The sequence below is a fragment of the Rana temporaria genome, chromosome 4 (genome assembly GCF_905171775.1).
Source record: "Rana temporaria chromosome 4, aRanTem1.1, whole genome shotgun sequence".
Lineage (NCBI taxonomy): Eukaryota > Metazoa > Chordata > Amphibia > Anura > Ranidae > Rana > Rana temporaria.
Window position 1 is genome coordinate 307,586,653 of NC_053492.1, and position 24,798 is coordinate 307,611,450.

Genomic DNA, 24,798 nt, shown 5'->3' on the forward strand with positions numbered 1-24,798 from the left:
AGTTGCATTATTCACTGAATTTGCATAGGTTGGCCACAGTCAGCTCCAATTTTTGCTGTTAGCCTGCAAAAGAGAGAGAAAATCCATGAATTCTCTGGAAGAGATGGAAGTATCTTCACTTTGTTCTTTATGCTTTAGTATGTTTTAGCAAGTCAGTCAATAAAATGACTCATGTGTGGGTATGTTACAATGTTACTTCCTTTACATTAATAACTTGTTTTTATGGAATAACTACACTGATGACATTTACTACCTGAGACCATACGCCATTTTTTTGTTATCAAGATCTCTGAAAAGTATGACACATATCATGGCTAGGATTTTACTGGTTGGACTTTGCTATACTGCTACACCTCATTATGGTAAAGTGAATGAGAAGCATGAACATTGGTCTGTAGCTTCTTTGTATATTGCTGCACTGGTGCCTATGCTATAACATAATTAGACGTATGAATACTGCAGTAGTATAATTTTACTTTGCTATTTAAGTAGAATTGCCAAGTATACTTCAACCACAAGGTCATTTTTTATCCTTATATGGCACAACTATGTTGGGCAAACTCCTTTTGTTGAAGAAAAACCATGTTTTTGGCAGAACTAGCGAAAAGGAAAATGCAGAACTGGCATCAGCCAAAATGCACTGCACCTTTCACAGTTAATTTCTTTGTGTGGAATGTATTCTTTTGGGATATCACTGCCAAAGAGTGTGCTTGGGCCCAGAGTCTAAGCATGACGCATGTCTGAGGCTGAGGTACATTTGCTTCTTTAAGCGAAATTTGAACGTCTTTTGTAATATTAATTTATGTTGTGTAAGATATTTTATTGACACGTTGAACAGGATAATCTGCTGTCGAAAGAGATTTGAGGGTTTTTGGTTGGTAAGTTTAACTATAGGAGATCTTTAGATCTAGATATAAATTCAGAAGTACAATAGGCCTTTAACAACAATGTGTGAATGAATAAGTCATGGTCACTTTGACATTTCCTTTGTGTTCTCTTTTGATTACCTTCCTCCTTAATCAAAGTCACCGTTCAGTGACAGCCCTCCTTATATTTTTTTATAAACATATTTGAATAGCTTTTAGATTTTGTCTGTCTACTCTGTTCATATTGGATTCTTCTTCTATAGTTTCTTGAAATGGGTGCAGGTTGTCCCTGACAACTGTTTTCTATAGAGCAGTAGACTCCTATTTTGATGTAACCCACGCAACGTTTTTTAGAATTTGGTGGTCTCCCAGTGCTTGTGTGAGGCATTACCATGGATTTCAATGCTGAACCCAAAAGGGACTGGTATACCGGGCTTTTAAATTAATAATTACATTTTGGGGTAAATATTTGTTAACTGATACAAATTTCTTATGTGTTTTGGAGACTTCAGGGACCAGATTTGGCATGTAAATTGCTAACATGCTTTATCCTTTATGAGGGAGAGACATAGATTTTCTATCAAGGAGAAAGTAGTAGGGGTCATGAGATTCCATGGTGAGATCGGAGTCATGAACTCCACAAAGCACCAGTGGAAGAATTACTGGAGTAACACCCACTATAACAGAGATATCCATTTTGAATGGATCCATTCAGAAAAGGCAGCATGTCAGATCCCAGTAAAAAAAAAAAATTGCTGTGAAGGTGACATTCAGGCAAGTAATTTTAACGAACGTTGTGTCACATAAGTGTGCTCTGGGAATGACAGGTTTTACTTCAAAGACTTTATATAACTTCTATGTTAGGTTAATAGTATGAATGAGTAGACTGAAGCTGTTCAAGATTAATATGTTTTTAAGTACTATCCATCCTAATGTTTACCTATTAGTAAGCCTTACTTCAATAAACTTAATCCTGTGCTTATGTCCCAGAGCTATGATCTGTAGTAGTTATGTGCTCTAATTATAACTAATCAACATATGTTTTATAATATATGTGTTTCATCAAAAGAACGTTTACACTGTGTACACGAGGTTGGTTTACTAAGGGAAAATTGACTCCTCACTTTTCAAGGTAAGTCTCCCTTAGCTTAATGAATGAAGCAAAGCTCTCTTGTATTTTTTCACTCAGTCATGTGCAAGTAATGCCTCGTACACACGGTCAGACTTTTGACCGTGCAAAAGTCCGCCGTGAGTTGGTCGGAAGTCCGACGGACAAAAAGAAAACAAAATCTCTATCTAAGGTACGTCGGACTTCTGACCAAAAAAGTCAGATGGAGGCTACACACGGTCGGACTTTCCCGAGAAAAAAAGCCTGTCTGACTTTTTTTCTCAGAAAATCCGGCCGTGTGTATGAGGCATAAGAAAACTTTTTTTCATTGCATGTGATTGAGTATTCTTTGCAAAGTGAACTTTTACCACATTCAGCAAGCTAAGGGAAAATCCCCCTACAAAGTGAACAAACTATTTTTACCTCTTTTAAATCAATTCCAGTGTCTATATTATCATTTTTGCATTTCTTTATTCTTGTAAAAAAAACAAAAAGAGCGAACATGTAAACTTATTTTTTTTTTTTGTGAAGTTCTGATCTTATGGCTGGATGATTGTGCATTATTTAAATTACACGTTCATTACCTTAAGCTTTTCATTTTGTAAGACCTGTGGCCGCTATTACCCTGGCCACCAGTCTTCTCACATCCCTGCTGTAGTTCTTCTTACAGGGAGCGGTAATAAAATTCTGTCCCTGTTCGATGTAGTGGGCGGATACAGGGGTCTCAGACTCCTGGTCTGAACAGTCCACTGCTGAGGCAACTTCTGATGGACAGGCCTGCTCAGCCTCAGTGCTGCCCACACATCTGATTGCCACTCCATGTAGTGCGGATTCCCTGCATAGATGTGACTTACGGACAAATAGTTCCCCACCCAGGTCCAGAAGTAGCTTATTGTTCTAAGGACATTATTACATCACTGGGACATAACATCCGCTATTACAAAAAAAGTTAGCCATTTTCATGTTATAGTGCAGAAAACTTCAGTCACTCCATCAACTGGACACTGGTTGATTTACTAAAGGAAAATTGTCTGTTTGAGGGATATTGCACTTTTCAGGGGTATAGAACAATACTTTTTTTTAGCTAAATCAAAACATAGATGTGATTTGTAAGCCACAAACTAATGAATTAACATAGTAGTGCAAAGTCCATTTATACAAATATATCCTCTGAATCGTGCAAAAAATCAAATGTGAAAAAAAGGAAAGTTCAATCTGTAGAGACCTTTTTACAAAAGCCCCAGAAATGTGAAAACATCATATACACAACTTATTATATTGTTATAATCATTTTATATGGACTATAGACTGAAAGACTTATGAATAAATGGTTATGGAACAAATCATTTGAGTTTCCATTATTTTTTATGGGAAACTTTGCTTTGATATACAAGTGCTTTGGATTACAAGCATGCTTCCGGAACAAATTATTACAAGCATGCTTCCACACTCCATATAATTCACAAGTGTCCCCACATTCCAACCTCCTGTGCATTCTCAACCAAGTGACACCACATTAGGGAGCCCCCTACCAGATGATGTGGATCATTGGAATAAATCAGTGGTCTCCAAACTGCGGCCTGAGGGCTGGATGCTGCCCGTTTGCTTGCCTTTATCCGGCCCTTGGGGCAGTATCCCTCCCACTGATATGAGACACTATTCTGACATCTGACACTGACAGTGGAGAACTATTTCTCCCACTGACACCACTAATGGGCCACTATTTCTCCCTATGATACCAATGATGGGGCACTATTTCTCCCACTAATTCCATATGTCTATTCTAACTGATGCTAGGAAAATTTCCACCCCACTGGCCAAAGTCTGGCCCTCCAAGAGTCTGAAGGACAATAAACCGGCCTTTTGTTTAGAATGTTTGAAGACCCCTGGAATAAATGGTCAGGAGCGCTTTTTTAATCCCCTTTAAAAGGGATCCTCCAGACACCAAACACATCTCCCAGCAGGATTACTTCACCAATATTGCAAATATGTCAGGAGATAAAATATATATGCCCACAGTGTATTCCGTAAAAATACTATTTATTAAAAAACATAATTAATTTTAAAAAAAGTGCCTCCGCACTCGCATTGATAAAACACACAACAGCAATTTATACATGGGCAAGGATAACAAAACCACATATAGCGGACGTAAAAATACTTGTCCAAAGTAGTAAGCTGTAATGGCCGCACTGGTCAGCAGGCGTGCGTGGTGACAATTACATTTTCAGGGAAATTGCCCTAGAATTTTGTGAATGTGGTAAAGGTTCGCTTTGTAATACCCAATCACTTGCAAGGAAACAAATGAAACAAAAACATAATTTTTGCTTGCACATGATTGGATGATGGGAATCAGCAGAGGTTCACCTCATTCACTAAGCTCTGGGGAAAATTGCCTTGCAAACTAAGTGGTCTGTTTGCCATTGGTACATCAATCCCTCAGTCTCCCATGCACACCTTGTCAAGGAAAATGAAACAAAATATAAATATTTACCATTAGTTTGCCATTGTCGTCCGCGAACAAATCCTTCTATTGTTTTCTGTTGGCTGACAAATACAGGACATGTGATTTCCAACACGTGATATGATCCTTTTACTTATTTTACTGGCAACTCCTTTTTTTTTATTCTTCACACTCTGGCTGGTCCACAATTGGTCCACAATTGGTAGTTCGCAGCACGGTTTTGTTTTAGTACCCACATTTTCCAATACATTGTACTGACTGATACTACTGCTTACTAGAAGATCTCCTATTATATAATTTTCCTCTGTGAGTAACAGACGCCGGGGGAGAGGGGGCACGTATTATTTATTGTGCAACCAAATTATTATTAAATGCAAGTGTCCTGAATCCTGAAAAGGAATGGGGAAATCAACTAAATGATATGTTGCATAAAATTCATGTGCATGCAGTCCTGTTAGAACATCCCATGTGTGTAAATTCCTTCCCGGGGAAAAAAATCTTCAACCGACCAACAGGGATAATGTGAATATCTTCAATAACAAACACTCCTTCAAAGATAAGTAAATGGCCGCTTACCAGATCGATGAGACCCCAGTGGGATCAAACAGGCTCTGCACACGAGAATATCCTCGGCTGGATCCGGGTGCTTACTCCCACCCTGGGTGGAGCATCAGCAGCTGACGTCACCACGCTCCCAGCTGATCGGCCTGAGCCGAAGCTGGCTGTACTTTTTACTCAGGACTCTTGAACTTGTTGTTCAGAGCTTTTTAGATGTCAGTATTTTGTTTCCATCGAGTGGAATAAAGAGAAACCTTTTTTTTACCAAAGTACTGCACCATATAGCCTTTCTTTTTCTCCTCACCTTACGTTCCTCAATTATCCCCCGTTTAGGAGATTCCTCCTCTCTATTTGACCTGTTTCTCATTATCATTGAAAGTGAAAGTAAAAGAAAATCCCACATTTTGGGTTGTCCCCAGAAATGTAATATACGAGTGTTTCGCAAGATGAGCTATATCTTAAAAAAAATTCTGACTTGATTTGCGAGCGTGGTCGTGCAAGACAATCAGGACTCAAGCCGCTTGTGTATAAATTACCGGATGTGGCCAGAGGTCCGGGGGCGCTCATTTTTATATCCCTTTCCTGTTTTATACAGTTCAACTACCTTTTCCCGCAGATCATTTGACAATTCTTTTGCTTTCCCCATGATTTAGAATCCAGAAACGTCAGTGCAGCACTGGATGAAAGATGCAAGGGTCTGTAAGGAGTCCAGAAACAAATTGACCTTTTATACACACACACTAATTACAAGAAAACAGATCACAGGTGGGGATGGTTACCTTTAATAGCCATTCAAACCCCTTTGTATCAACTTGTGTGCATGTTATCAGGCCAAAATCACAAGGGTATGTAAACTTTTGATCAGGGTCATTTGGGTAGTTTCTGTTGTCGTTATGATTTAAAAACAGTAAACACATTTGATTCATAATAAATGGCTTCAGCCAAACACTAACCACGAGTGATATAAAGTTTTTTGTGTTATCATTCACAATCTCTGAAAAAAGGCCAAGAAATCATAAATGCTGCCAGGTTGCTTATGAGCACAACTGTATATAGATAAATGCAGCACACTCTCAATGGAGGCATCTGTTCTATTCATAAAGCATATAATCTAATTTTATGTAATGCTTGCCATATTTTTTTTTTATGGTAAAAGGTGCCTACTGTGCTGTGTGCCCTATTTATATTGTTGTGTATGTGCCATGTAGAAGTCACGTAGCTGAGAGGGCTGGAGGGGTGTGGTTTGTTGGTTTTGGGAAGAGCTGTTGGATCAATAATTTCTGTTTCTTGCAGTCATCACAATTATGTATTATAAGAAAAGTAGCTATACATACAGGCCTAGTCCAAGAATTGTGATTTCATGTGAATGGGGGTATGACTGAAGTCATAGCATGCTTTTATATCCACAATTTTGTCCATATTTTTGTAGGAATAGTTCATCCAAGAGAGTACCAGACACAGTGATTGGATTTATTTTCACTGTCTTCTCCAAAACCGTGTAAAATGTCCACATTGATGGGCTTTTGTACACATCAGAATTGTTTCTCCCCCTATTGAAGTCAATAGGAGAAGTAGATGAACGCAGTCTGATGTAGCTTGAAAGGAGGTCACACTCAGATTAAAAGAAGGTCAACTGCAGTTAAAATGCACCTGTCAAAGAACTCTAAATAATCTCAAAACTCACATCAAATGCAAGTATAACGAATCTGAAAGCAAGCTGTATTATTTCATTGAAAAAAGTCCACAGGCCTTCGACACAGACCTGCATTATTGCATTATTCCTGATCAGATTGATACAGTCTTAAATTTAATTGGAATTAAAAACTGTCAGTGAAATAAAATGCAATTGCCAAATGTTTTTTCACCTTAATGCATAGAATGCATTAAGGTGAAAAAACATGAACCTTTACAACCCCTTTAACCCCCCTGGCGGTATTCCCGAGTCTGGCTCGGGGTAAGATTTCTGTACCAAAAGCGGTATCCCCGAGCCAGACTCCGGCTCGCCTCGCAGCAGCCACAGACAAAGTTACTTACCTTGTCCCTGGATCCTGCGATGCCTCCCCGCTGTGTGAGCGAGCGGGTCCTCGCTCGATTCACACAGTGTCCCTGTGTGCCGCCGATCTCCGTTCCCTGCGATGTTACGACGCACGGGGGTGGAGAACGGCGCCAATTTTAAAAAAGTCAATAAACACATTATATACAGTATACTGTAATCTTATAGATTACAGTACTGTATGTAAAAAATACACACCCCCCTTGTCCCTAGTGGTCTGCCCAGTGTCCCGCATGCACTTTTGTATAATAAAAACTGTTCTTTCTGCCTGGAAACTGTAGATTGTCCATAGCAACCAAAAGTGTCCCTATATGTCAAAAGTGTTTTTTGAGCAGCTAGAAAACAGCGATAATAAATTATTGTCACTTGCAGAATTGAGCGATAGCGATTTGTGGGGAAATTCGTCATAAAAACATAAAAGTAATGACAGCGGCAATTCTGTAACTGAGCAAATTTCAGTGATTTTGATTTGATTACTTTATTGAATAATTTTTATTATAATTGTATTATTATTTGTTATATTTATTTATAATTATTTATTATATTATAATTTATGATTTTGTTATTCATAAGGATTACAGGCCTACAATGTAAAACACCAAATTTCCTTGCAAAATAATGGTACCGCTTTCAGCACCTAAAATCGGAAATAATCATACCGCCAGGGAGGTTAAGCTTTGACACTGAGGCCGGGTTCACACTGGTACGACATACCCCCCGACAGTAGGAGCACATGTCACATTATGTGTGTAAACATAGGGACGCATTAACTGGTCTGACAGATATTCGGTCCTACTTTGAAAAAGGCTACTGCACTACTTTGGTCCAAGTTTGGTCCTACTTCAGCCCATTGAATACCATTGAAGTCAGATCAAAGTCGGATCCTTGTCCTAATCTTCTGACTTGTGACATTCAACATGGTGATTACAGCAGCAGTAAAAGGAATTTATGTCACACTGGGATTGTATTGATTGGTCAAAGGACAATCTTATGCTGTTCATTCAAGTCGGATGGAAGTAGGACCAAAATAAGACTGATGTTGTAGGGCAAAGTAGGATGACAGTTGTACAACAATTGTGTTGTACCAGTGTGAATCCGGCCTAAAACCTGGAAGCTGATTGGTTTATTTGCAGAGATGCACCAGATTTTGCACTCTCCAGTTTTAGTAAATTAACTCAAATATGTACAACTTACAAGACTTGTGGTTATTATATTTTGACCCTCGCTCCTAATTTTTTAGGAAAGGGTATCGCTGATGTGATTTTTCATGTGAGGAGCTATTATTTACTGTAGCAGGATACTTTTACAGAAACCGCGAAGGTCTCAGATAGTGACTTGGGTTGACAAATACAAAGCAATGCATTGTGTAAGCTTTTTTTGGCAGTACACTACCACTGACTGTCATGTACTGAAATAAACGCTTAGTCACTGGTGACTTCTGTTTATACTGGCAGGTTTACAATGTGAAACTGGAGAAGCATTAAGATACCTTCAGTCAGGTGACTGCTGTCTTTTTAACCTCTCAGCTTTCTAGAGAGGCCTGAAGAGCACTTGTTTCTTTTTGGTCACCAAAACCCAAGCTGGTCGTATAGCCACAGATAACAAATGTGTTTTTCCTGTCCACATTAAGATTATTTTACACCATACTTTTTGTCCACATAGATGTGTTTCTTCAGTACACTTTCGCGGTGATGTTTTTTTTTTTTTACTTTACACAGCTAATATGTTGTAATCTGATGGTTTTGATATCGAGTTCACTGTGATCTTGCACTTTATTTTGTGTCCTCACTCATTTTTTGCTGTATAGTAACCTTAATTGGAGAGTATTATTTTTATACATATTTTTTTTTTTTTGGGGGTTCTCAACCTGTCTATAATTACTTTATCATTAATTACCTAAAAAAAGTCCTTAAAACAGTGGAAAGAGACATGGGTCTGTTTAAAGAGAGATGTCTTTACTCCCCTACTGAGGGAGGCCATCTACATTGTATACATTTGTACATATCATGCATTATTTTAATGTTTTTTTTATTTTGTATATTTTTTTAGGTATTTTAATATATTTATTACGATAATAAACATTGTATTTTCTTTATTTGAGGTGGTTGCTCACTGATTATCAGTTGTGTTTTTTTTAGTCCTGTTTTGAGCATGCCCTATGCTATTGAGGACTTTGACAGTGCTGGTTGTGTTTGTCATCTCATTGAAGGAACACCCTTTACTTTTTGTAGGTTGTGTAACAACTTTTACATTACACTGGTTCAAACAGGGTAATTCTGTTTAATGAATTACATAGGTTTGCATTCTTTGATGTAGTAAGATAAAAAGAAATGGGACAAATCTAACTCAAACCTCATAAGGATAACAGAGCAGTCTTGATAAACAAAGGTCATGGTACTCTTCTATAACCTCCAAAGATACGTTATCTTTAGAGTCAATGAGACATAGATACCGGTACCTTCTAACGAAACCTTTTCACCATAAACACACTATACAATCAGCAAAGATGGTTATAGGACAGGAGGTCTAGATGCATGCTGATTGAAATATTAAAGCGGTGGTTCACCCTCCTTATCATCATTCTAGCATTACATTCGGCATCGTAGCGTGAGCTACAGTATGCCGGTCTTACATTTTTTATCCCCGTACTCACAGTGCTATTGCACATTGAAAATTCCGACTCCCGCGGGGAATGGGCGCGCCTATGGAGAGGGAGGATGATTGACGGCCGGCTCTGGCACGTCACGCTCCCCGAAGACAGCCGGAGTAGGTCTCGGCTCTTCACGGCACCTGCGCACAGGCTATGCGCAGGCGCCGTGAAGAGCCAAGCCTATTTCGGCTATTTCCGGAGAAGCGTGACGTGCCAGGGCCGGCCGTCAATCACCTTCTCTCACCATAGGAACGCCCATTCCCCGGAATCTTCAATGTGCAATAGCACAGTGAGTACGGGGATAAAAAATGTAAGACCGGCATACTGTAGCTCGCGATTTTTTTTTTTTTTAATAGGGTGAACCCCCGCTTTAACACTAAAGATATGATACAAGACGGTATGTAACCAGATTTATTTAGTACTTTTGGGAAGGAACAGAGGGTGGGAGATGTGGTCTCCCTCCACGACACAGTTTGATCCCAGTTGGGGTGTTGAGGAGGACCAGACTATACTCCTAACCTGGTTCCTAATATGATACGCTCTGTTTAAAAGGTCCGCTCATATATTACTACATCCTATTGTACCAATTGTATCTAACCATGTGCCTTGCTAACTATGGTATCTCAATGTCTGTTGATGTATACAACTGTTCTTATGTTGTATGATCTCTGTTATCTGTAAACCTTTTAATAAACATTATTGGAAGAAAGAAAAAATAAATGGGACAAATATATTAATAGGTGCTAAATGTAATAGTTCTTATATTACAATTTTTAGGAATATTTAGAAAATTCAGAAATTAGCTGATCTTCCATGTGAACTACTGAACAAAAAATATATTATATTATCGGAAACTTTTCAGCCAAGCTGCTCGATTTACCCATTTGACGCCTCCATCTTATTCTTCTTGTCTTGGATATGCTTATACAATTAAGCCATTAAGAACCACTTGCCTCTTGGTTTCTCTAGTTTTAAGGCCATGTGGTCAGGGTCTCACCAATTAGGAATGTGCCTAGTGGAGAAAATGTTGTGCTGCCCCTCTCTTGAGGGGAGCAATGCATGGTGCTACCCCTACTCTCTATTTCAGAGGGCATTGTGTATCTCAATGGTTGCTGCTTTTGAGAGTGTTGTAATCCCTTCCAACTACTAGCCATGGTCCCCTAAATGTTAGTACTTAGTTATATACCTTTGCTACACTGCCAAAGCACTTTATGGTTGAAATGAGAAACTGACATTACCATAATCATTTTGTTAATTGTTTTAAGGATGCTGATCAAGCACCTGTGCCTTTGTATGGCTACAAGGTATGATCATAATAGAGCCAGTGTTCTCCAGGTTCAGCTTTTCCAAGCTATGCTTCCATGTGGAGTTACACTGGAAAGCCACAGTGTATCCCCTGCTGGATCCTTAAATGCCTAAATACTGGTTCTGCCTGAAGGGAACATTTTCACCAAGGCTGTGCCCTTAATTATAAAGTGACTAATGCATTGTGGAAGTCAATGTGATTAAATGACAGCATGGTTAATTGTGGTTTCTCCATAATCAACCCATTCCTATATAAGAGAAAGTGGCTGTGACATATGGTTGGGAGTCTCCAAGGTTACAGCTGTCCCCATATGGTTGCTTAAAAGCTCTTTGCCAACAATCAGTTTTTAAAAAAAAATGCAGTAAAGAACTGATTTTCCAAAGAAACATCATTGCAAGGTCATCAGTTTTACTAAAAAATCGTATCTCCCAGTTAATTCTTGCTAATTTAAAGTAGAAGTCCAGTCAAATACTATAATAACTAGGCTTACATCTGCTCCCACTCTATTCTAAGCTCTATACTAACTACCCTGTAAAGGAAATATGTGTGTACTTACCATTTTGAGGGCACTCTGGTCCAGTAACATGATCGGAACCCAGCGCTGGCTTCAGTCTAGAGGAGGGACAGCTATCAGCTGATGACCCATAGTCCGAGCAGGCTCTCCAGCCGTTGTCATCGATCTCTCCTCTTCACTGAAGCCTGCCACTGGAGGGATCACCTGACCAGACTGGAGAGCCTTCGAAATAGGTAAGTATAGGAATTTTTTCTTTACAGGCTAGTTAGTGTAAGGCCTCGTACACCCGACCGAGGAACTTGTTGTAAATTAAACATCGTTTTCCTCGACGAGTTCCTTGTTAGGCTTGTCGAGAAACTTGACAAGCTTTCTTTGCGTACACACTGTCAAGACCAGATCTCATCGTTCTCAAACCTGGTGACGTTCAACACGTACGACGGCAGGGAACTTTTACCGAAGGTGCGCTCCCGTCTCATACTTTATTCTGAGCATGCGCTGGTTTCTCAGCATACACACAAACGTGTTTCTCATCGAAAACCAGCCCAACGAGGAACACGACGAGGAAATTGAGACTCCCGTCGAGGAAAAAGAGAACTTGTTCTCTTTTTTTCTCGTCGAGTTCCTCAACAGTTTTCTCGATGAAAAACATACACACGACCGTTTTCCTCGGCAAAAAAGCTCTCCCACCAAGTTTCTTGATGGATTCTGTCGAGGAAAACGGTCGTGTGTATGAGGCCTAAGGCTTATGGTGGGTTTAAGGTTTAAGCTTAGGTAGTATTTGACTGGATTTTTACTTTAAAGATACCCTGAATAGCTCAGTCTACATGCGTGCATTGTTTTCGTAGGATCTTAGGAATGTATATCCTGTTATTTAAAGAATAATAAACGTTTTTTTTTTATGTTTTGCCTTTAGTTCCACTTTTTTGTGTTTATTTTTATACTGATAGCAGGGGTTCATGGAAACTGGTTTATCACATGGGGTTTGAGTCTTTTTTTTCTTTTGAGTTAGGTAGGTATGAGTTTCCGTTTTCTTTTGAGTTAAGTAGGTATCTGGCATATTCTTTTATTCATTGTCTCATTCAATTCACTTTTTTTTCTACTGATATCAGTAAGTAGGATTTTGCTGTTTTATAACACTCTTTGTTATATGTGTTTTTGCTCCAAAAATGTTTTACATAATAATCATATAGATAAACAAGAATGTCATTAAATATGCAAAAAAGTGTGCTTGATGACCACATGAAAAGTCACCCATGGGACTTTGGTCAGGTAAACTAGATAAAATCCCTTCATTTTTGTTTTAACGCAATAACAAATCAGCAAGCGTAATAATGATGCTGTAGTTATCACCTCTTCTGTATTAGAGCCCAGCAGTCTGAAGTTGTACCCCTGGAAATGAGAATCTAGGATGCTGTGCTTTATTACCTCATTGATTTTAAAGGTAATAAGGAGCCTATTTTTCCCTCTCATTGATAATTGCCTGCCTTCACAGATAAAACTTATAGAAACATCTAACAATGATATCTATGGGGCAACATTTATGGACAGAAGAACCTGGGATACTAAAACTTGACTGTTTCACATTACCTACGCTGTTTATTTGCATGGCACAATCTATACTTGCTTGTTTCTTTTCTCAAATATTTTAACTGTTGCCAGTGTTAAATGGATTTTTTTTAAATGTGGTTAGAGTGTGGTTTACTCATAGCACCTACTCCTTTTGCCGGGATCATCATCAGGCTACTTGCTATCAGCTCAGGGACTTTTGATGCAGAATGAGGCGAGTGTGCAGTAGAATAGGGACTTTAGGACTTTATTTAGGGGTAAGGTTTAGATTATATGTTTGGAATAGAGTTGGGGTTTATGTTTTAACAGCTTACTTTAATGGTTAAATGTTGGGGTGGGGTGGGGCTTAGTGCTAAGGGCATATTACAGGGGTTTGGTTAAGGGTTAAGGTTTGGAGGGGTTAAGTTTGTTGTAAGGGTTTATGTTAAGGGTGAGGCGTTAATGGCTAATATTAGAGGTCAGGTTAGGGGTGGGTTTTTGGAGTTAATTATTAAGGGCTCTTGTTAGGTGTTAAGAATTAATAGTGACATTATGTGCCATAGGTTTATTTTAGTTCAGTAGTTTGTTCAGGCAGGAAACTGTTAAATATACTTTAGTGTGGGAAGTAAAATGATGGCCCACTCACTATTTACACTGGTTTTCAGTGCTAGGACCCTCTGGTCGAAAACTGCCCACACCCATCTCCCAGTCCTGATAACAGATGCATTGTAGTATACTAGTTTCCTTCACACTGCTGCAATCCAAGGACATAGACTTGTATATTTTACGGGCATTTGCCAGACCAGTGATTTCACTGTTCTCTTCTACATCTGCTAATATTGATTTTGCTATTTTATAGTTAAATACATTTTGCATGATTTCTTTGGAACAATATCAAAATTAAGTATTTGACTTCCCGTGTTTATTAAATAGTTTTAGGCTCATAGTCAAATGTTCTCAGACTAAGACAAGAAAAAAAGCTCTCAGTTTCTTCTTTTTTTTTTTTTTTTTAAACATTGGGGTAACTGTTATAATTATTTAAATATTTCTAATTGCAATCTTCTAATTTTACCTAATTTAATTTGTTGGTATTAATGGACATTGGGCAATGCACAGTAGATACATATATATGAGTAAATGATGATTACGTATCTTAATATTTTCTTTATATTCAATGGCTGATTTCAAATCTTGCTTCCATCTTCAATTAGATTTTGATGTGCTTTTTTTTATCTTAAGCATTGCTGTCACTCTTCTGTGGATTTAGTAGCTAGTTTTACCAGCTCTACGTTTGGCAGATGATTAATTTTCAGCCATTTGTTGTTGAATTAACCCTCTTTAGAGTTTATGCATTCATGGCTTCTAAAAGCTATGAATAGAGGTAGCAAGGTGTTTTACAGTACTACTCGATGAGTAATAAAAGGAAAACTGTGTGTTCCACATAGAATAGTAGAGGTACACTTTGCATGAAGTGGAGGATATTTTCCCAACAAAGGGGTTCTGAGATACCTTTAAACATCAGCAGCAAGTTTAATCTATTGTAGTTAAATTGCATTGAAGACTGGTGTCCTTTGGTATTACTATATTAGCAATTGCAAGAACACATGCAAATTCACATACCAGATCTTGTCTGATGCACCAGGAGCATGGCAGAATGATGCAAGGAAGCTTCCGAAAATCTGAGGCCCATATTTTATGTTGGGTGGGTGCAACATTTTTGGAAGAGCTAAATCACATACTTTCACAGCAGTGACCATATTATTTGGCGTCTATTCTCATTGTTCTTAACAACATGATATGAATTTGAAAGGTTTCTTTATACTAAGAACCATAAGGGTCAAGAATACTTTCTGCAGTTGTCTACAGAGTGCCTTCAAGACTTCCAGGAGATCCTATCCAATGATCTTCTTCCTGGAAGCATGCATTTGCATAGGTTTAGGTACACCCTCAGCCGCCATGGAACGTGGCAATAGATTGGTCAGTCAATGGGGATTACATTGTGGTATGGAGGAGCGTTTCTACTGTCCCTATACCCCGGAAGTTGTTTTTTGTTAGGTTGTCTCAGCTCTTTTACCAGTTGTGGTAATGCAGCAGAAGTAATATTAACTTAATTTTTTTTTTCTTACAGGTTTGTTTAAAAATTATTTTTAAGTTCTGTAGTTGTCTAGTTTGTTGTTGCATTCCATTTCTCCCAGCAAATTCCTTCTGTACATCTTGTACTTGTACTGCAGTGACTGTAATAGCTATGTTTGTAATGTGGGATTGAACGTACTCCCTCTCTTTCTCTTGATGTTTGCTCATCTAATAATAATAATATTGAGGGAAGCCTCAATTAAAGAGAAAAAAGGAAAAAATAAAACAAAAGGGTACCATCATCCATTGAATCGAGAATGGGGGGGTGGAGATGATTCCCCAAATCAGTCTCCAAATTTTGAGGAAATGGACTATCTTGGTACCGAGCAAATAATAAAGAAATTGTATAAAATTGTATTTTTATTTTTAAATATAAAAAACGTATATGTATTAGGTATAGACAAACCACACCATTTCCAGTGTTAACAAACAAGAACAGTTAAAATTGTAAAAGCTAGCGGCCGAAAAGCGCTGCAAAAAAGACGTTAAAAATAGTGTCTCTTTACCACCGATGCCCCCAACGCTTAGGTGTGGAAGTAGCCTAATGTAATATTTGATATTTTTGTTCTAGATATCCCCCTGATGAAAAGGTAATACACTGCAAAACATGTAGAGCACCATTTGTTCCATGAGGACTTATTGTTATCCTCACTCTGGAGCACACTAAGCATACTAAGTATCAGTCCTTTTGTATTAAGATACCCCTGTATACAATTTTAACTGTCCTGTTTGTGAACACTGGAAATGGTGTGGTTGGTCTATATCCAATCCATATAATTTTTTTATCTTTATTAATAAAAATAAAATGTTATACAATTTCTTTATTATTTCTTCGGTACCAAGATAGTCCATTTCCTCTAAATTTGGAGACTGATTTGTGGAATCATCTCCACCTCCCATTAATATTAATCAGATATTTCTTAATAATACTTAACAATAATCTTTCTTGAAGTTCCACAGTGATTTGTGGCACTTGGCATCTTTTATCTCGGTTACGTGAGCAGCTTTAAGAAGAATAGCTGCTTGATGAGATGGCCATTGGAAATACATTTGACTTAGTGACGCTAGTGACGCTATTGGAGTTCAATCAGCATGCTATGTCGTCTATAACAAATGGCTCTTGCAGGCAGTATCTAATTCATATAGCTAGTCGGTATTGTTTGGAGTGTCACAACTTTTATCTATGTTCTAGCCAATAAAAAGTAATCATTTTTGGGGGGTTTTAGATATTCTGCATTTTACTGAATAGAATGCAATTGCTTCTATATTGACAGAATGGTACCAATTTAAGGAAGTTGACAGTCCCAGATCTTAGCAATATAGCCATGGTATTGGTCAAATGTGAAGATACTCATGGTGATAGTTGGCTAAATCATTGAGTGGAGGATCAGTAAGTAAAAGTGCTCTTACAATCCCCTGGACCTGTGATGGCGAACCTTTGCAACCCAGATGTTTTGGAACTACATTTTCCATGATGCTCATGCACTCTGGAGTATAGTTGAGTATCATGGGAATTTTATTTTCAAAACATCTGGGGTGCCAAGTTTTGCCATCACTGCCCTAGACGATACAAACAATAAACCATTGTAGTGCAGGCAGCCCCACTGCAAGTTAAGACTTTTAGTTTTCCTTTGAATTCAGTTTAAAGGAGTTGTAAATAAAACATTTTTTTTGCTGAAATTACTGTTTACATGATATAGAGACATGATAGTTAACTGATTCCTTTTAAAACGATTAAAAATAGATACAAATCAATCATATAATGTACCTGTAGTTTCTAGTTTCGTTTTTGCATGTTTCCTGCCTCTCTGCTGTACAGAGCTACAGAGCCAATACAGGGCAGTGATGGTTTGGAAAACGAAACTGTGGGGTTTTGGACACACAGTAATCACACCTCCTTGATTAGTGACCACAGAGAGAAAGCTCCCAGTACTGTGGTTATCAGGAAACAGACAACCAGGAATTGTGGAGATCAGAGAAGAATTACAGCAACTTGAGAGCAAAAACGAACAATGAGGACATGAAAACAGCACTGCATTAAGGTAAAGGAAGGTAAAATTTCCTTTACAAACCCTTTAATTCAATTATCATGTCCTAGGTCCCAGTCACACCTGCACATCATGCTAATGCTCATGGTCTATGTGGTGCATTTTTTGTGTGACGGCATAGGGCAGCCCATAAATGCGACAAACACGCCAAAAAGAAGCATCTTCACCTGGACTTTGTGTGTTTTTATAAACATTTTACGCATTTTGGTGATGCGCATCAAAACAATTATTTGCACTGTGGCCGCAACACACAGATGTGAATTGGACCTTTTTGTAGTAAAGATAAAAATCTTTTTTTTTTCCACAAATATAGCTTTCTTTTGGTGGTATTTGATCATCTCTGCGGTTTTTATTTTTTGCGCTATAAACAAAAATAGAGCGACAATTTTGAAAAAAATTCAATATTTTTTACTTTTTGCTATAATAAATATCCCCCAAAAATATATAAAAAAATATTTTTCCTCAGTTTAGGCCGATACGTATTCTGCTACCTATTTTTGGTAAAAAAAATCGCAATAAGCGTTTATCGATTGGTTTGTGCAAAATTTATAACGTTTACAAAATAGGGGATAGTTTTATTGCATTTTTTTTTCTACTACTAATGGCGGCGATCAGCGATTTTTTTCGTGACTGCGACATTATGGCGGACACTTCGGACAATTTTGACACATTTTTGGGACCATTGTCATTTTCACAGCAAAAAATGCATAAAAAATGCATTGTTTACTGTGAAAATGACAATTGCAGTTTGGGAGTTAACCACAAGAGGGCGCTGAAGGGGTTAAGTGTGACCTAATTTGTGTTTCTAACTGTAGGGGGGTGTGGCTGTAGGTGTGACATCATTGATTGTGTTTCCCTATAAAAGGGAACACACGATCAATGACGGCGCCACAGTGAAGAACGGGGAAGCTGTGTTTACACATAGCTCTCCCCGTTCTTCAGCTCCGGGGACCGATTGCGGGACTCCAGCGGCGATCGGGTCCACAGGTCCCGCAGTCACGGTCATGGAGCTTCAGACCGGGGTCGCGGGCGTGCGCCCGCGACCCACGTCTGGGCACTTAAAGAGGACGTATCTGTACGTGCTTGTGCCCAGCCGTGCCATTCTGCTGATGTATATGTGCAGGAGGCGGTCCTTAAGTGGTTAAAAGCAAAATGGAAGGATGAGGTAAGTGAAGGAGGACTGCACTAAGGTAAAGGAAGCTATTTAGGGTAAAAAATTTTACCTTTACAACCCCTTTAGATGAAAAAAAAAAAAAATGATTTAAATAAAAAAATATATATATTTAAAAAAAATAAAAATCATCGATTTATATCCACCCTGCCCATAGGAGTTTCTGTGGATAAACCTTTGCTAAAGCAGAGTCTACTGCAGGTTATTAGGAAACTCAAGTTCTTGTCACAAGTTTGGAAAACAAAATAAACATATTATATAACGGCATTACATTTGTAAATAATAAACAGAATTTTATGTATGTGCAGGTCCACACTTTAGGCCTCAGGGCTCATGGCCTCTACAGTGGCCTCTGAAGGGCTCTTCAGGGGATGTTAGCAGGTGGCGAGGAGGCATTGTTATCGCTTCACTGCACGTTTTAACCACTAAAAACCAGCCCTATTGCGCTGTAGGCACCTGCATTGCACATGCTTGCGGGACATTTACAGCAGCTGCTCTATTCAGTTAAATGGCTTGCATTCGTTGGGCAGTAGATGGGGATGGGGGGGGCTAATAAGGCCTAAGACCTTTTGCGCGTGGGTGAGAAACGGCTGTGTGTAGCTGAACATAGTTGTATGTGGGCAATGCACACGGCTGTGTAATGATTCATCATGCAGACCTGTAGAATAATAAAAATAGAAAACTTTACATATGAGTACAGCAGTTTTTGCACATATGCATGTATATGTGGGTACATACAAGCGTATACGCATACTGGCAGCTAGAATAGGATGAGTAAGAATTTTACATGCATTATATACGCATGCTGGATTTGCACTCCTGTACATGCATGAGGTGTTTACGGAACATACCTTGTGTTTCTTTCTGCATTAAATCCTGTATATAAACATCCGTAAAGTAATACATCCGTGTGCTAGAGGCCTAATTGAAGGAAAAACACTATGTGCAAGGAAGATAGTAATCTAAATAATAACGACAAATGATTATATGAGGCGCAAACCCTGTTTCTGTATTTTGCTGGCACATTCAGTATTTTGCAAAATGTCAAAGGAATCCACACGAGGAATGAGGTAAAGCATGTCTTCCCTCAAACCGGGCCTTTCCGTTTCCCCCTCTATGAATGACATGCTGTCTATAATATGTGCAGGTGGCACTCCCGTGTCAGTCCACAGTCTGAATCCAAACGTCCTGCGAAAGGAAATGTGAAACAGGTTGCCAGGCTGTTGAAGAGGTTGCTTATACTAAATGCCAAAATGTCCTTTTTATGAGAGAAGTGCGGTTATTCTGAGTGGAATGTGCTTTGCTTGAAAACAATGGTGTCATTATCTGCAGTATCTTTATTGCTTCATCCAAGGGGCAATGACTGGAAAATCCCTAATCCATTACATAACCTTAAGTCAACACAAGGGAACATGAGGTCGATGGTAAATGTTAGCTGTCAGGGCACTCCCCTCGCTTCCGTTGGCTTCCACTCTTACTTTTGGACAGATCTTGTTACCTTTATGTTTGAAGGCAATCAAACCACTTGCACCGGATGTATTAAACTGGGTTTTGCTAGACAAAGCAACATTTGCAATGCAGTGAAACACAGAAGACAAATGAGTCAATGTCTGTCTTTTCTCATTTCAAACTTATGACTATATACTGTAGTTATGCAGCTGTTTTTTTTATTGTTTTTATGTTTATATGACAAGACACCCAAATTATTCAAGAGACATTTTATTATGTTCACAAGACATGCAGATGTCAGAATTTTTTGATTATTATCTAAACCCAAAAACTAAAATTTAAGGAGTTCCAAGCACGGCCTATTTTTACATGCAGCTTGCACCAATGTACCTATGTATAGTTACATTTCAATGCCCCTGGAAGCTGGAAATTACTGCAGTAGAACTCATTACCTCAACAGGCTTCTGGGTCCCATGCTGAGTGGCCGGCCTGATGCTTTGTGAACACATGAGGTTGGCCGCTCAGCACGGACACCATTTAGAGAATGCTTTGCATATTTTCTGAATGAATGCAAAGCATTCTCTGATTGGGTGAGGTGGAGAGGCAGAATGGTGACATCCCGCTCTCCACCTTGTCCAATCAGACAACAATTTGCATTCATTCAGAAAACATGCAAAGCATTTTCTGAATGACGGCTGACGGCTGTGCTGAGCATCCAATCTCCTGTGTTCACAATGCATCAGGCCAGCCACTCAGCAAGGGACCTGGAAGCATGTGGAGATCACTGAGGTAACAAGGTCTACTGCAGTGATTCCCAGCTTCCAAGGGCATCGGCCAGGTACAGTATATACATAGTTACATTGGTCCAAGCTGGATCAAAGTAAATGTATAAAAATATACCATGCCTGGAATTTTTCCATTAATATATTGCAATTTACCAGTCCTTCGATGTGGTGGCTGCGCTGTTTTTTTTTAAAGACTTTTTATCCTTTATTTTCACCTAGTGATATGGTCATTATTAGATCCGATTTAGCTCCTATTCACATTTGAGTTTTTTCAGCTTATTTCCTTATGGCTGACTAAGCTTAACATGCAGAGGTTTATTTTTAACAATGAGAGACAGAATAACATCAACAATATCCAGAAAAAACGCATTTCAATAAAGTTATAAATTGATTTGCATTTTAATGAGTGAAATAAGTATTCGACCCCTTCGCAAAACATGACTTAGTACTTGGTGGCAAAATCCTTGTTGGCAATCACAGAGGTTAGTTTTTTCTTGTAGTTGGCCACCAGGTTTGCACACATCTCAGGAGGGAGATCCCACTCCTCTTTGCAGCTTCTCTCCAAGCCATTAAGGTTGTGAGGCTGGCGTTTGGTAACTCGAACCTTCAGCTCCCTCCACATATTTTCTATGGGATTAAGGTCTGGAGACTGGCTAGGCAACTCCAGGACCTTAATGTGCTTTTTTCTTGAGCTACTCATTTGTTGCCTTGGCCGTGTGTTTTAGGTCATTGTCATGCTGGAATACCCATCCATGACCCATTTTCAATGCCCTGGCTGAGGGAAGGAGGCTCACACGCAAGATTTGACAGTGCATGGCTCAGTCCATCGTCCCTTTGATGCAGTGAAGTTGTCCTGTCCCCATGGGCGAAAAACACCCCCAAAGCATCATATTTCCACCTCCATATTTGATAATGAGGATGATGTCCTTGGGGTCATAGACAACATTCCTCCTCCTTCAAACACGTCAAGTTGAGTTGATGACAAGAAGCTCGATTTTGGTCTCATCTGACCACAACACTTTCACCCAGTTCTCCTCTGAATCATTCAGATGTTCATTAGCAAACTTCATATGGGCCTGTTCATGTGCTTTCTTGAGCAGGAGGACCTTGCGGCGCTGCAGTATTTCAGTTTTTTGCAGCATAGTGTGTTACCAATTTTTATTCTTGGTGACTATGGTCACAGCTGCCTTGAGATCATTGACAAGATTCTCCCGTGTAGTTCTAGGCTGATTACTTACCATTCTCATGATCACTGAAACTCCACGAGGTGAGATCTTGCATGGAGCCCTAGACTGAGGGAGATTGACAGTTATTTTGTGTTTCTTTCATTTGCAAATAATCGCATCAACTGTTGTCACCCTCTCACCAACTTGCTTGGCTATGGTCTTTTAGCCCATTCCAGCCTTGCGTAGATCTACAATAATTTCCCTGACATCCTTGGACAGCTCTTTGGTCTTGATCATGATGGAGAGATTAGAATCTGATTGATTGTTGCTTCTGTGGACAGGTGCCTTTTATACAGGTAACAAGCTAAGAAACAAACTCCCTTTAAGATAGTGCTCTTAATCTCAGCTTATTTCCTGTGTAGAAGACACCTTGGAGCCAGAAATCTTGCTGATTGTTAGGGGATCAAATACTTATTTCACTCATTAAAATGCAAATCAATTCATAACTTTTTTTAAATGCGTTTTTCTGGATATTTTTGTTATTATTTTGACTCTCACTGTTAAAATAAACCTACCATTAAAATTATAGACTGAACTTTTTTTTTTTTTGTCAGTGGGCAAAGGTACAAAATCAGCAGGGGATCAAATACTTTTTTTCCTAACTGTAAAACAACTGTAATACAACTGCAAAACAATTGTAAAATGGATGAATAATTTCTGTAATACGACTGCAGTACATCTGTAAAATGACTGTAATACAACTGTAAAACGACCGTAAAATGCCTGAAAAGTGTCTGAGAAAAATCACCAGGAGTACACTCTACTCCATACAGGTTTAGTTACTAATTTTAGTAGAACAAAAATGCTTGCGTTGTGCACTTAAAAAGTTATCAACATATGTTTCCCTTCTAGATGCCCGCGCGATTCATGGAAATATAAGCAAGGCTGCCCCAGACGTCACCTCTGCATGCTGCTGTGACATGACCCGCAAGATTAGTTGCCTGCTTGGGAACTCTGAGACTAAAGAAGACGGCAACTAAACCTGTAAGTACCTTTTAACAAAATCTGATTTAATCTGGGTTATTTTTAGCACTGCTAAAGTGGTGTTCTGAAAATAGAAAAGGATCATAGATATTTGTATTTTCACAAGGATGAGCAATCATTGACACTCCAGCCTTTGCTGAAATGAATGAATGATCTGCATAGGAGCTGTAGTGGCAGCAGCTGGAGGACTAGAAGCAATTAAAATAAGATCTAAAAACATTCCTGCAAAAGTATACAATGTTTTATATACTTTATAAATATCTATCTATATCTATAGATAGTTATATCTATAGATATATATATATACAGGGCTTTTTTTCTTAGAGAATAGGTGCAGGAACTCCCCCTTTCTGAGTCACCTCTTTTCTCTGCCCCTACCCACCTACAAGCACCATTCCTTGGTTTAACCTCTTAGGCCCCGTACACATGAGGAGACAAGTCCTATGAAACCGGTCCGCAGACTGTTTTCATCGGACATGTCTCCTGGGAGCTTTTGGTCTGATGTGTGTACACACCATCAGGCCAAAATCCCTGCGGACAGAGAACGCGGTGACGTAGAAGACACCGACGTTCTAAAACACGGAAGTGCAATACTTTCATCAATTCGACGCATGCGCGGGATTTCGGGACGCTGGTTACACGTCATAACCAGCGGACATGTCCGATTAGGTGTATTAACCATCGGACATGTTCGACGGACAAGTTTCTTAGCTTGCTAAGAAACTTTTGTCCGCTGGAAACCTGTCCGCTAGGCCGTACACGCGGTCGGACATGTCCGCGGAAACTGGTCCGCGGACCAGTTTCAGCGGACATGTTAGACCGTGTGTACGGGGCCTTAGGCCTTGTACACACGACCGAGTTTCTCGGCAAAAACCAGCAGAAAACTTGCTGGTATTTTTTTTTTGCCGAGGAAACCGGTCGTGTGTACACTTTTCGACGATGAAACTGTCGAGGATCTCGTCGAGCCAAAAAGAGAGCATGTCTTCTTTTTCCTCGACGGGAATGGAGAAATTTGGCTCGCCGAGATCCTCGACAGCCTAACAAGGAACGCGACGAGCAAAACTATGTGTTTCGCCTGTCGAGTTCCTCGGTTGTGTGTATGAGGCCTGACCCACCTACCAGTACTGTAATTTGTATGGAATTTGGTAATGATAACAAGAAAATCACTAAAATAGATCCCCTGCAGCCAGTAACAATAAAGCCTTCCCCCCCAGCAACAATAGATCCCCCCCCCCCGGCAACAATGGACCACCCACAACAAAATTCCCCCCAAGCAACAATAGACTCCTGGCATTAACAACACCTCTCTCACAGCCAGTATCAATAGACTTTATGGTATCCAGCAAAAATAGACCCACTCCCTCATCAGTAGATCTCTCTCAACAACTGACCCCAGCAGTATAAGACCCATCCTCAGCAACAATAGACCTCCTCAACAACAATAGACCCCTAGTGCTGGAGGTGCCGGAACTGCGTTCCCCCGCGTTCCCACTGAAAAAAAGCCCTGTGGACCACATACAGACAAGAGTTTCTTTGGGAGTGACAATTGCTAAAACTGGTGCACACAGAATCTGGTGCAGCTTGTTCAACTAGGCTTTGACAATAAAACCTAGAAGCTGATTGGTTATTATGCACAGTGGCACTTTGTGTGAGCACCAGTTTCAGTAAATCTCCCTCAATATGTGTTGGGTTAGAGCAGCCCGTTCAAATGCATTAAAATGTTGCCAAATAAGTGCTTTTTTTGTCAAAACACACTGCACAGAATGCATTGGTACTTTGTTACCATGCATTCTGAGTTACTAAAACACAGTGTGCGTTAAAGTGCTGTTGAGAATTCAGCAGCAGTAGTATTAAGAAGAGTAAGCTAAATACATGAGCACTAACAGTATGCAAATCACTATCAAGACGTTTCACAGTATAAATGAACTTTTTCAGCCT

The 24,798-nt window shown here is 39.3% G+C and overlaps 1 protein-coding gene across 1 annotated transcript in view; it reads left to right on the plus strand.

Annotated features, from left to right (window-relative positions):
* HIVEP2 (HIVEP zinc finger 2) overlaps window positions 1-24,798 on the plus strand; it is a 300,890-nt gene that overhangs the window by 62,841 nt on the left and 213,251 nt on the right. Inside the window, exon 2 of the mRNA XM_040350578.1 lies at window positions 22,729-22,860. The gene's annotated coding sequence lies outside the window, so the exon portion shown is untranslated. The remainder of the gene's footprint in view (window positions 1-22,728; window positions 22,861-24,798) is intronic.